The sequence below is a fragment of the Lathyrus oleraceus genome, chromosome 6 (genome assembly GCF_024323335.1).
Source record: "Lathyrus oleraceus cultivar Zhongwan6 chromosome 6, CAAS_Psat_ZW6_1.0, whole genome shotgun sequence".
NCBI classification, from domain to species: domain Eukaryota; kingdom Viridiplantae; phylum Streptophyta; class Magnoliopsida; order Fabales; family Fabaceae; genus Lathyrus; species Lathyrus oleraceus.
Window position 1 is genome coordinate 352,751,863 of NC_066584.1, and position 13,375 is coordinate 352,765,237.

The 13,375-nt window shown below is 34.1% G+C and overlaps 2 non-coding genes across 2 annotated transcripts; both read left to right on the plus strand.

Annotated features, from left to right (window-relative positions):
• Nucleotides 1-2,538: 2,538 nt before the first annotated feature.
• On the plus strand, nt 2,539-2,655 carry LOC127099491 (small nucleolar RNA Z107/R87). Its single transcript, XR_007793987.1, has one exon. It is a non-coding gene; the product is annotated as a small nucleolar RNA Z107/R87 (small nucleolar RNA).
• Nucleotides 2,656-2,720: 65 nt separating this feature from the next.
• LOC127098723 (small nucleolar RNA R30/Z108) lies at nt 2,721-2,823 on the plus strand. Its single transcript, XR_007793425.1, has one exon. It is a non-coding gene; the product is annotated as a small nucleolar RNA R30/Z108 (small nucleolar RNA).
• The last annotated feature ends 10,552 nt before the right edge of the window (nt 2,824-13,375 follow it).

Genomic DNA, 13,375 nt, shown 5'->3' on the forward strand with positions numbered 1-13,375 from the left:
CAACTTAATCCTATTTGTATGATGTTTAGGATCATGGATGATGGACGCAGAGGTCGTCGTAGGCCCAGAACTCAAAATTCAGACTCAGAACCAACAAATGGCAGTGAAGGTGTTCAGTGGCCTTAATTTGTGCAACAGATGCAGCAACAACATAACCAATTCATGCAGCAGGTGATGCAACAATTGAATGGCGATCTTTATCCTCAAGTGGTTCTAGAAGAAGCTGTAGATGGTAATTTCTGTGATTTCTTTCGCATGAATCCTCCTTAATTTCATTGCGGATTAGATTCTATTTTCATACCCTAAAATTTACCCTCAATTTTCCTACCTTTTACTCAGTTTCATTTGCACACATGTGATTATATCATGCATCATCATAACTTTAGCATGATCTTTTGCATTTGGTCATTGGATCACAAGCATGGCCACATGAAAAGAAACTTGATGCAAGAATTATTAGTGTTTTTTTAATTGTAATCATGAAAAATCAAAAGGGGTATATATATTTTATTGTCCTGGTCATAGTATGAGAAATAATTGAGTCTGACAATGCTCGATTTATTGAAAATGGCCAGTTTAATGGGAGTGAGAAATTACATAAAATGGATATTATTGGAGACTCGTGGGGAATCTTCTCTGCCTAAAGAGTCTTATCAGGTTGTTGTGCCTCTGGTTGTGGTACCATCATACAACACACATAGATAAGAAATTAATATTCAAAACCCACAAAATGAACATGTAGTTAATGAACCGGTTGAAAATGTACAAGTCACAAATGAGAAAGAACAAGTGAATGAAGAAACACAAAAAATAACAGTAAGAAGGTCTGAAAGGAAAAAAATACCAACTATTTCGAAAGGTTATGTTGTTTATTCACTTGAACATGAATGTGACTTGAGCATTGATGAGGATCTAGTCTCATTTACACAAGTCATAGAAAGTGACAATTATGAAAATTGGATCAATGTTATGAAATAATAGTTAAAGTTAATGGATGATAATAATGTATGGGATCTATTTGAGTTGCATAAAGGTTCAAAACGGGTTGGTTGTAAATGGGTCATTAAAACCAAAGGAGACTCGAAAGGCAATATTGAAAGATATAAAGCTAGACTTGTTGCCAAAGGTTTCACATAAAAAGATGGTGTTGACTACAAATAAACCTTTTATCCTATTTCAAAGAAAGACTTTTTGATAATTATTTTGACTTTGGTGTCTCATTATGACTTAGAGCTTCACCAAATGGATGTGAAGACCGCCTTTCTAAATGGTGACTTAGAGAAAGTTTAGTGTGTAAGTTAAAGAAGTCAATATATGAATTGAAGCAAGCTTCTAGACAATGGTATCTTAAATTTAACAATACTATTATGTCATATGGTTTTGCAGAGAACATCATAGATCAGTGTATCTATATGAAGACCAGTGAGAGCAAATTCATAGTTTTGGTATTATATATTGATGATATTTTACTTGCTTCCAATGATTTTTCTTTGTTACATGATGTAAAGAAGTCTCTTTCCAATAAATTTGAAATGAAGGATATGAGTGAGGCATCATATGTGATAGGAATAGAAATATTCTGTAATAGATCACAGTGACTGTTGGGATTGTCTCAGAAAGGCTATATAAATAAAATGTTAGAGAGATTCATAATGGATAAATGCTCTGCTGGGATAGTTCTTATTTAGAAAGGGGACAAGATTAGCCAAATGAAATGTCCCAAAATGAATTAGAACAAAAATAAATGAAGTTTATTCCTTATGCATTAGTGGTTGAGAGCTTGATGTATGTCCAAACATGTACTCAATCGAATATCAGTTTTGTTGTTGGTATGCTGGACCGATATCATAGTAATCCTGGAATGGATCACATGGAAAGCTGCAAACATTTTTCAAAAATATCAATAAAAATACATGTAGAATTTCACATTTTTAAAAAATGATGGTAAAAATACATGCAATATTTTTTGGTTTTCACCAAACATTTAAAAAAAAGTTGATAATAAAATATAATTTTCGTGAAAAGTCCTATATAAAAACAAAATTACAGATATAAAGGCATAAATGTAATAGAAAAAAGATTTACTTGTAAATATTTAGTAAAAGTTTACAAAAATACTAAAAGTTGTAATTTTTAAGTGCAAGGATATTATGATAAAATTGCTAATAATAGAGGATATGAAATGGGCGTCAGGGTAAATTACTCGTCTGTACGAAATGAATTGGGCATTTCATGAGCCTTATTATCCATGGGCCACAATGTTAACCGGCCTATTCACAAAGGAGAGACTGTATCACTTTTTTCCAGTTCAAAGTATCTCAAGGGAGGCGAATGGTGAGGCGTAATTTTCTGGCGCCTCCACAGTCCAACTATTCCTCAGAAACCCTAATATCATTTCACTATAAATACAGAGCATGTGCTCAATTGAAGATCGCAGTAGCTGGTGGTTCTTCATTTCTTTGGTAGAATTCTCTCTTTTTATTTTTCTTTATTTTCTTTTCAATATGAATCTTTTGCAATTTGTGAAAGAGATCACAAGATCACAGTGATGACCACATAAAATTCAAGCTCAACAGACCGGAATGCAGGGTTCCTCTCTCTCTCTCTATTGGGAGGATACTTTGCGTGTCGATAACCCCGCTGAACTGAGTGATCTTTTTCATTTTTTCTTAATTTTAATTTTCGAATCATTGTTGTCAACTGTTTGTGATTGGGGAAAGAGTGATCGCGATGAAGATAGATAAGCTCCCTCTTCTGAAATTTCAAATTGAGGAAACTGGCTGGCTGAATCGAACCTTAAATCTTATCGCCACCACTGAGCGATCTGTTTCCCTTTTTATTTCGATCTGTTGAAGCTTAATTTCATCGTTTGGAAATTTTTGTTCATTGCATTTTTCAATTAGATTCACCTAAGTTTTTCTCCCATGTTTGATTTGTTTAAACGATTGTTTCAATTTTGATTAATTGTTTCAATGAAGTAGCATTTGTTATTCCAGACAGTTCTTTGACAACTCCAGTTTACCCTCATTTTGAATCTTTGAGAAACTCTTATATATATGAGCAAGTGTAAGTTTTGATTTTTTCTAGAGGAAATGACCGTATGATTTATTTTGAGATTTCACTTTAACCTAAATATCTTTTTTTAGTTTTATAATTTTTGAAACAGTAATGTTAATTATAATATCACAGCGGATTTGGATCCTCTGTCAATATTATTTTTTCAATTATTTCCATCACAAATTTATCTATATCTCTCTATAACATTTTCTTTCATTGTTTTTATGATTATTATTATTTTTCTATATTACACATCTTTTAGTTGAAGGAGAAGAGAGGATGAAAGGAGAAAATCCGATATAAGATGACAAAATGATAAAATTGTTTTATTCTAGATATATGATGGCAAAATGATAAAATTGTTTTATTTTAGATATAAGATGACAAAATGATAAAATTGTTTTATTTTAATACTCAAATAAATTAATAATATTTTTATTTTATACTAAAATTGTTTTATTTCATTATTGAATACTTAAATAAAATTGTTTTATTCCATTATTGAATACTCAAATAATCTATTTTTTCAAAATAAATATAAAAAATAATTCATTTTTCATCTATTTTCTAAAATAATTAACTTTCAAATAAAACAAAATTCTCAAAACAAGTCCCCTCTAAAATAAATAAAAGATTCTTGTACATACAAGAGAAGATGCCTATTTACAACAACACATTTTTAGAATAAAATTATCAGTCATGTTTGAAGGTTCCTACACAATTTTTTTAGACAACTTTGTTAGTTCAATGGTAATTGAATGGAAAAGTTATTCTTTAATTTAACGACGTTATTAAGTGAACCAAGGTTCTACATTATTTGCTTTCTACAACTATTTGCTTCTTTTTCTTTTAATTTTTTATATTAAAAGTACTTACATTAATACAAATGAGTGATATATTAGGAGGTTTAGGGGATCCATTTAAATATTTTTGAAAAATTATTTAAATATTTCAAAAATGTAGTTGAGTTATTTAAATAATTGGGAAGAGTAAACTAACATAAAATATTAAACGGACCCATTTAAAAAACTTAAATGAATATTATGGATTATTATGGATGTGAATACTATTATGTAACACACAATCTAATTGAAAATATTAAAAAAATGGATTATTTAGATTAAAAATGAAATAATATAAAATATTGAACGGCACCTATTTAAAGAACTTAAGTGAGTATTATGTCAATCTAATTGAAAATATTATTTTAAAAAGCGGAATATTTAAATTAAAATTTCTCATTTAAGATATTTTAGATTATTTTCTATGTAAAGTCCTCCATCCTAATATTCTATATAAAGCTCTTCATCCTAAAAATTAAAAATGTTGTCTATAATATTTTAGACTCAAATGCATTTTCTTGTTATTTAAATAATTTTTAATTTTTAATTTTCATTTTAAGAAATCATTTTTTTATCCTGAATGTTACATCACTACTTCACTGGGTTATTAGGAAAAAAAAATATTTTTTTTAATGTGGCTGGGATAATTAATTATTTAATATTATTTATATTAATAAATTAATTAATTATTAATATTTTTAATTAATCAAATAATTTTTTTAAAAGAAACACCATGGGCTAAACTTTTTAGCCCATATTCATGAAGTATCTTTTCAATTCAATAACTAATAGATTGATAAACATTATAACCACTAAAAAAAAATGATGTGGATCTCCTGAAAATAAACTTCCAACCATTTGTTTTGTATATTGCTACTCTAAGTTTACTCTTTGACTAGAGACTAATAGGAGAGTAACTTCATGGAACCATGCAACTTGTTTGGGCAAAGAACTTAGACTAGTGCAACTTGCAAAGCTCAAAATTTTAAACCATTGTTCGGTTTGAGTCCCTTCAAATGAAGCATTTGCTTTACAAAAGATGATAACCACCTTCTAACGGTGTTTTCCTTTATTAATTTCGCTTGCATCGAAGAAGAAACACGGATACTAGACACAACATCCTTATTAAGAATCGAACTCGACGAAGAATGATTGTTTATCGTATCATTGAACGTAAGTTGGCATGATAAATGGTGGAATTGGATACATTGATCACATGAGAATTGCACCTAATAACACATTTACTAGTGATGCTTCATAAAGATAAGTTAATATGAAAATTAGCAGAGCTAAACTGGAAATTAGCAGAGTGGAATATGATACAGTTTGCATCTTAATGAAAAAATTAGTGGAATATCATACAATTTGCATCTCAATGAAAGAATCAAAATGAAATGGGCCTGAGGCCTAATAAATCTTTTTTCAAAATTTTAATTAATCAATTTCTAAAAAACTTAATTAAAATATTAATTATTAATTTAATATATATAAAAAAATAAAAATATTTATTTTTGGATCATATAATAATTTTATTCCAAATATAAAATGATACAAACAAGTCGATCTAAAGATCTAGACACAATAAGCAGACAAAGGAAACAAAGCCAACCTAACAAATAAAGTGACATTTCTCATACAAAATCTAGTTAAATTTCGATTGGTCTCTGCCCGCCAAATGATATTTTGAAGGATATTCGTGCTTAGGAGCTCTTTAGGATTTCATTATGGAAAATCGCTTGATTCCTGATCCTCCAAATCTCATAAATTATTTCAACCAAGACACAGTTCAAAAGATTAGCTTTATTTCCTTTTCCTTTAGTATTGTTACTGCACAATTGTAGTTTATTATCCCAATTTTTAGTATTAGAAGTTTAGTTTATCCAAGCAAGGACATGGCTCTAAATCCTTTTAGTTTCGACACACTCAAAAAACAAATGTTGTCAAGTTTCATAATCCCCACAATACATACACTTTCCATCCGTAATAGTCCCAAACTTATTTAATATGTCTTTCGTCGGTAATCTCCTTTGACAAGTTATCCAAAGAGTGAAAATAGATCTTGGTCTAGCAATTTTTTTAAAGAAATTTTTTCTCCAAAAACTTTGGGTTTCACACCCTACAACACCTTGTACATCACGAGTCACGTATTTATCCGAAGCTTGAAAAACCTCCTACTTGGTTGTCTGCATCAGAGCATCTTTATGTTTGAAAATAACTTTAAGAATCCAAGAGCTATGCATGGTTGGCTGGAAGGTTGTCACTTCTCTTCTTTTAATGTAATAAAGGTGTATCCACCGAATCCACAACTTATCTTCTTTGGCACAAACATTCCATAATAACTTTCCTATGGTGGCTTTGTTCCAATGGGAGAGAGCAATGATATTTCTACCACCTGCAGAAACTGGGTCACAAATGTGAAACCAAGAGATAGGTAAAGGTGTGAAAAATACAAGAAACGAGGGTTTGAATTGAGTTTTATAAGCAAAAGTTTTTTCTAAAACAAGAACACACCACTAAAAAGTTCATAACAAAGAGATAGAAACACAAGTATTTTTACCCTGGTTCGCTTGAAGCTTAGAGCTACTTCAGTCCATCCGCCAATGTGATTTTGACTTATACATAAGGACTTAATCCACTATAATCAACATATTATAATAATCACAAAGAATAAATCTTCTTTGTCTTCTCAAGGATCCAACTATATCCTAGTCTCCTTAAGGATTCACAAAGAATAACCTCATTTGTCTTCTCAAGGATAACCTCCTCAAGGAATCAAACAACCAATTTGAATACTACTTTTGTGTGTTACAAGATGCTTCTACACAAACATATTTTACACAAATGGTAAACAATTACTTAAAGAAAAATTGTGTACAAACGAATGATAGCTTTTCACAAAGAAATAGACTTGTCAAAATATTGTATCATCGGCGTTTTTTTCAAGTTTCCAAGTCTTACTTATATAGCATAAGAAGAAGACCGTTTGATGGAAAAATGGGAAAATCTCATAGGTCGGTTGTCCACTGTTGGATGGTGAAAGGAGTGATAATGCATACTGTCCTTTATCCATAAAATCAGTGACAAGTGTGATGTATAGTACTGTCATTTTCACATGATATTAGGTAGTGGAGAGGATATTTAATTTGTACTATGTACTATTTGATCACATTCCCATTTGATCTTACCTTCAAGTTCATTGGCTTCTAATGAAAGTTGATGAAATATGAAATGAAGAAACATAAAGCTGAATTCAGAAACTTCAGAATATTCAATCAGAACCTTGACATCGTCAGTAGTCTGGCTCTAGATCTTCAGTATCTTCAGAATCTTCAGAGTCTTCAGAATCTACATTCAGAACTTTGATAACCTCAATCGTCTCGCTTAAGATCTTTAGAATCTTTAGCTACATAACATAACTTCAGAAGCTTGTCATTCTTCAGAAGTTGGGTGATCAGAGTCATGTCCAGAAGCATGAACCGAGAGAACGTTGCATCAGCAACATAGAGTCTCCTTAGAAGCTTCTCGAAAGTGAATCAGCACAGAAGCAGAAAGATCATTGTGTCGCATTACGCGAAAAACCGGCGGGAAAACAAGAACAACAGAGCCGCCACCGTGCGTTATTTATCCCAAAAGAGGGAAAGGAAACACTCGAAGTAAACCTGGAAAGAACATGGTCTCGCGACCAAAGAGAATGGGATCGGGAGTCGGTTATGCGAATGGAAGGTATTAGCACCCCTACGCATCCGTCGTACTCGACGGGATCCACGCACAAAAGGAAGGAAAATGGTTGCTAAAAACACTGCTCACACACACACACACTGGCTGAAAGAGACACAAGAAAACAAACAAGACTGACTCGGCAAGATATCGCATCCTGGGCCTACTTAGTCTATCAGGCATAGACATCAGAGTCGAAGTAGTTCGGACTGGGGAAACGACACATGCTCGTTAGGATATCGCATCCTATGCATACGTATCTCCTTTGACGAAGGAGAATCAGAGCATTCGTAGTTCGGCTGACACGCACACAAACAAACACAGGCAAAGGCAAACATGGAGCCTGAATGCCAATCACTGGACTTACATCAGCATCCGAACCAAAACACACACAAGAAGGCAAACGTGGAGCCCGAATGCCAATCAATGGACTTACATCAGCATCCAAATCAAACACACACAAAGAGTGTGGAGACACAAAGGTTAAAAAGAAAAGAAAAGGCGCCCGGAGAGATAAGCTCATCTCCTGCCTACGTACCTCATCTGGTATGAGGATCAGGGCGACATAGTTCCCCTACGGAGGGACACAGGACTAGCCTAACCAGATAACAGAGGGAGACACAACTAGGGAGACTACGACTCGAGCCTAGATGTTATCATGCAAATTCATCCCTAAGTTAAGGTTTCTAGCTAACTTGCACAGGAAGCAAGCCTATCCTAAACCTAACTTGCACAGGAAGCAAGCCAAACTAAACCTAACTTGCACAGGAAGCAAGCTAAAGCAAACACACAAACACAAGTAGCACACACTATATGCAAGCAATGGGCTCAAACAAGGTTAGGTTTTAGTCGAGGGGTCATATCAACCTCAACAAACAAACCACTGTAACTGGGTAGTGTTAGCTCTTAACCCTAACATTGAGAGTTAGGGTGAAGCTGATGAAAGGTGAGTGAAGATGAGACTTCACAGCTCTTATCCCTGGCCTGGAAGAGCTTAAGACAAGAATGTGTGGGTTCAGAAGGTGGGAACCCTTCTACACATATGACTGACACAATGTACAATGATCTTGGGCTAGTATCTGCAATGCATCAACACAGTAGTGTGAGCAAAGCAGATGACACACAGAATAGCAGGGGATGGATTGCACATCCCTTGGGTTCTGCCAATTGCCTCTTCACTTAGGAGGTCTTTGAGTATGTACAAGGACAAATGTAAACAAACACAAACATTGCCTCTTAAGGAGGACTTCAGACAGGTGCCTGGCCAAGTAACAGGCCAGGTCTTCCAGACTACATGGAGTAAGGAAATTATACCTCAATGCAAATTGCTTATCAAGCAAAGCAAAGCAAAGTTCACAAGGAACTAATAGCAACTAAAGTACATGAAATCAGTCAAACACAATTAGTATACCAGACACAAGGTTAAAATAAACAGCATAAGAATCAAACAGATAACACAGTCAATCAGATGTGCACAGCACAAGCTCAAAGCAAGTGAGCTAAGCAACCTACAAAATACACAAGTTAGTTCATGATAAACAATCAAACTTAATTAACTTGTATTGATTTCTTTGAAGCATTTGTTGCTTAACCTGAAACAACAAGCTTAAACATGAGCAACAAGACCACTAGGACAAGCCTAGGGTCAAAAGGAGACAAAAAGTTTAAAACAGCAAGGTACAAGTGCACAAAGTCAAAACAAATCAATCAAGAAGAAAACCCAAGTGGTTTCACACTCATATCATTCATCATCATCATTTCACAAGCAAATTAGGTCAAAGCATGGCAAATAGAACCTCAAAGAAGTCAACAGAATGACTCAACTCAAATCCAATCATAAACAATTCAAAAATCCTAAAATAAATCATGATAAAACATCATCCACAACATGATAGGCATACCAAATTTCAGCTCATTTGGATCAAAGGAAGCAGGGAAATTAAATTCAGAAAGGCAAAGCAAGTTCAAACATCCTCATACAAAGCATCAAAACATGCACCAAATTCAATTAATCATAAAACAGAAACAACCTATGATAAATGAATGGAATCAAAGCCATGATGTACTTCAAGATGTTCACAATGTACATATCAAATTTCAAGTTCATCCAGTTAAGCATGAGAATTTCACAAATCATATGGCATCATGTGTCACAAAAGTCAACAATTTGGTCAAACAGGGGAGAAATTATCAATCAAAATAGGAAATGCATCCAAAAATTCCAGAAAAATTCACACACATTCTAAACATGCACAAGTATGTTCATGCAAAAAATCAGACCATTTAGAGTTCATTAGGCAAGGTAATTAAAATCATGAAGTTGGACATGCATGGTGTGATACAAATTGTCACACCCCTATTCAAAAAATCATAACTCCACAACCAGCAATGATAAATTTACAAACTCTACACCAAAATCACCATGAACATGTCTAGTTTAAGCACAAACAATTTGAGAGGCATTGGATCATGTGTCATCATTTCACAAACAATTTGGTAAGACATACACAAAATGGACAACATGAACAAACCCTAGCACCTTTTAAAATTCACACGCACAAAAAATCTGGAAAAAATACCATAAAAAACTAGAGGTCATGAGGGGCATTCCACAAAAAATCCCATGGAATTTGGATCAAAATTGAGTGACTTATGAATTTTTGAAGTTACCATGCCAAAATGAAATAAAAATTAAAAGTGAAATGGATTAAATGATATATTTAAACAGAAATGGCAAAATGGTAATTATGTGGTCATTTAAATGGAACGCTGCGTTCCAATTAGAAGGCGTGGCAAGCGGTGATTCGTTACATGGCAATGAAACAGTGTCTTCCATGCAAAGCAAAAACCAAACACGATCCAAACAGAATTCTGGGTAACTTAAACTAGGGTTCATGGCTACAGTGCAACATTCATCATCTCGAAGAACAATTTTCCCAGAAATTTGAAATGATCATGGCATTCGAACCGTCTAAACGTGTACAATACAAATCTAACCTTATTTTTCATCAATTCAGGCTAAACAGTATGAACCAAGCACAAACATGTTTGAACATCAAACTTCATGACAACATAACTCTCAAAATATTCAACCATTTGCCACGATTCAAACTTCAAAATGATCAGCATGGAAAGACCTTTCTAAAGCATATCATAATTTTGAAAATGGTGAGGTTCGAGTTCTTACCAAATTTGAAGAGCAGTGGTGATTTGATGGTTTTCTGGCCGTGATTAGTTGAAACAGATGCACATGAAGGTTTGTATTGATGAATGGATGAGTATTGGAAGTCCAGTTGCCTTGCTTCTAGCTTCAAATTCGAGCTGCCATGAAAGAGAGCTCAATGGAACAGTACCATTCCCTGCTTTACAGTCACGGTTTGGTGCTTGCAAAAGCTTAACAAATGTTGGTGGATGATGGACCAAAGTTCAGGGACACGAGTTCTTTCAAGATTTTCAGAAAAAGTTCAAATGGAGAAAAAATGAGCTTGAGAGAAAATGCAGTTTTTGATCTGGTTTTGTGAAGTGTGCTAGGGTTTCTCTCACCGAAAATGTCCAATATATACTCTGTTTAGTGTCCTCAAGTTTGGTTAGTGGAAGTGATAAGTGGAATTTGGCTTAATGAAGTGTTTTTAACAATTGCTAAAAAAACCAACCGATTTGCATGGGGTGCATGTATGTGCACGAAATTGGGCTCAAACAAACCCCAAATGTGATTTCTGAACCTATGTAATTGGTACAAATCATTGGAAATGTTTTATTTAAAAGTCCAATTTTCAACTCACCTCTTTTTTAATTCATGCCACTTGAAAAAAGGCCATTTTGCTTGGAAGATTTTTGATGAATTATGATGAAAGATTTGGATAGAGCACATCAAATATGATTTGTAGCAAAAAACCCCACCCAATTTGGCCAAATGGTTTGGAAGATATGCCACTTTGAAGTTCAAAAATTCTTGAGAATGATTTGATCATAACTTGCCAACCGTAAATGAGAAATGAGTGTTCTTGGACTTTTTGGAAAGGTGAGAGCAAGATCTTCAACTTTCATGTTGGACAAAATTTCATTTGAAGCTTGTATGATGATGTAAATTTGAGGAGAAAAACTTTCTATTTTTGGCAGTTGAAAATTACAGGTCACCTGCCATTTTTGGAAACTTTTTGTCTGACTTTATTTTCTCCAATCTTGATCTTTGAAAATGTCAAATGAGACTTGTATGGACATGAATTAACCCTTTCAAACCATCTCCCACCTTGAAATCCATAGAATCAGGCACAGTTGACCACAGTTGACCATAGTTGACTTTCTAGGGTTTCTGGTAGACTGAACACTGACTGATGACTTCTGAGCATCCAATACTTGACCAAACCACTTCCAAAGGACCCCTAGGTCATGTGAACCTGTTGGACCAACCCTAGGGCCTTGTCTCAAAGGAAAATGCACTTGCTTGCTTGATTGACTGATCTCTTGACCAGTTTGACCTAATTCTTCTGAATGGCTTGCACTTGGGCAAAGGGACAATGCAATGTTATGCAGTGGACTATGTGTAGGTGTTTAATTGGCTGCATTATATGGTAAAACACTAATGTCTTGACTGATGTCATAACATGTATGTGTGACTACATTGTAGTTACTGCAGGACTAGCTAACACATGATTTATTGAATGTCAAACTGGATGTTGTGACACTCATACCTGTTAACAGATACTAAGGAATAGAACAACAGGAGTTCTGTTAGAACTTAGTATTTAAGTGCAGTCTGGTTATCAAGGAAGAACCAGACCTGGCATAAGGCCTACTGATTGAATGTCAAACTGGATGTTATGACATTCCTCTTTGAAAGCAGCTGCTGAAGATTAGACAGAGTGGTGTTCTGTTATACTTCAGCATGTAACTTAGTTTGTTCTTCAAGAGAATAACAAAACTAACTTAAGGCCAAATGTGTAAATGTTAAGTTGGACACTTTGACATTTATTAATGTAAGCTGTTACTGTAGTATGGTCATTTTGATCATGTACAGGTCAGCAAAATTGTACAGTCTGTTTTCTGGAAAAACAGACTCAGCATATGGACCTTGATGTCAAGCTGAATGTCGTGACATTCATGCCTGACAGCATATGCTATATTGTAGGTTGTTCAGTTTTCTGTTTCAGCTTTTTCTCAGGCTATTCTTTAGGAAGTCAACAGCTTAGAGAAAAACCAGGAAATCAACAACCAATCTACATTCAATGAACCTAACAAATAGCCTATTTGTTAGTAACCTAAATGTTGAATTTATGGGAACTTGTGTGACCTTAAATTCAGGAGAATACAGGTGCAAAAGCCCAGGATGCTGCAATATAAAAAGGAAGGCGTTCCTTCATTCAGTTTCGGGGATTTTGAGGCGTGAAGATTTTGTGTGTCCATCATACTTCACTGCTGTATTTTTGTGAGTCTAGTATTAGACGTATCTTGTAAGCCAAGCAATTATCAAGTAGATGATAGCTTTGGCATAGGGTGTTCATTGAGTTGTAAGTGTTGTGTCACTTAAAGCTTTTAAGCGTGAGTGCTGTGTATCTTGATTTAAGCTGTGAAGCATAATCAAGAGTTGTTTTTGAAGTGTGACTTCAAAGTGTCTTTAATATCACTGAGGTGATTGAGGGGGAGTGAGTAGGAACTCTGATCTTAGGTTAAGATTGAAATTGCATTGGGTAGGGATTAAGTGATAAGTTGTAAACGGGTGAGTTTAGCTTTGAATTGATACTACTAATAGTGGATTTCCT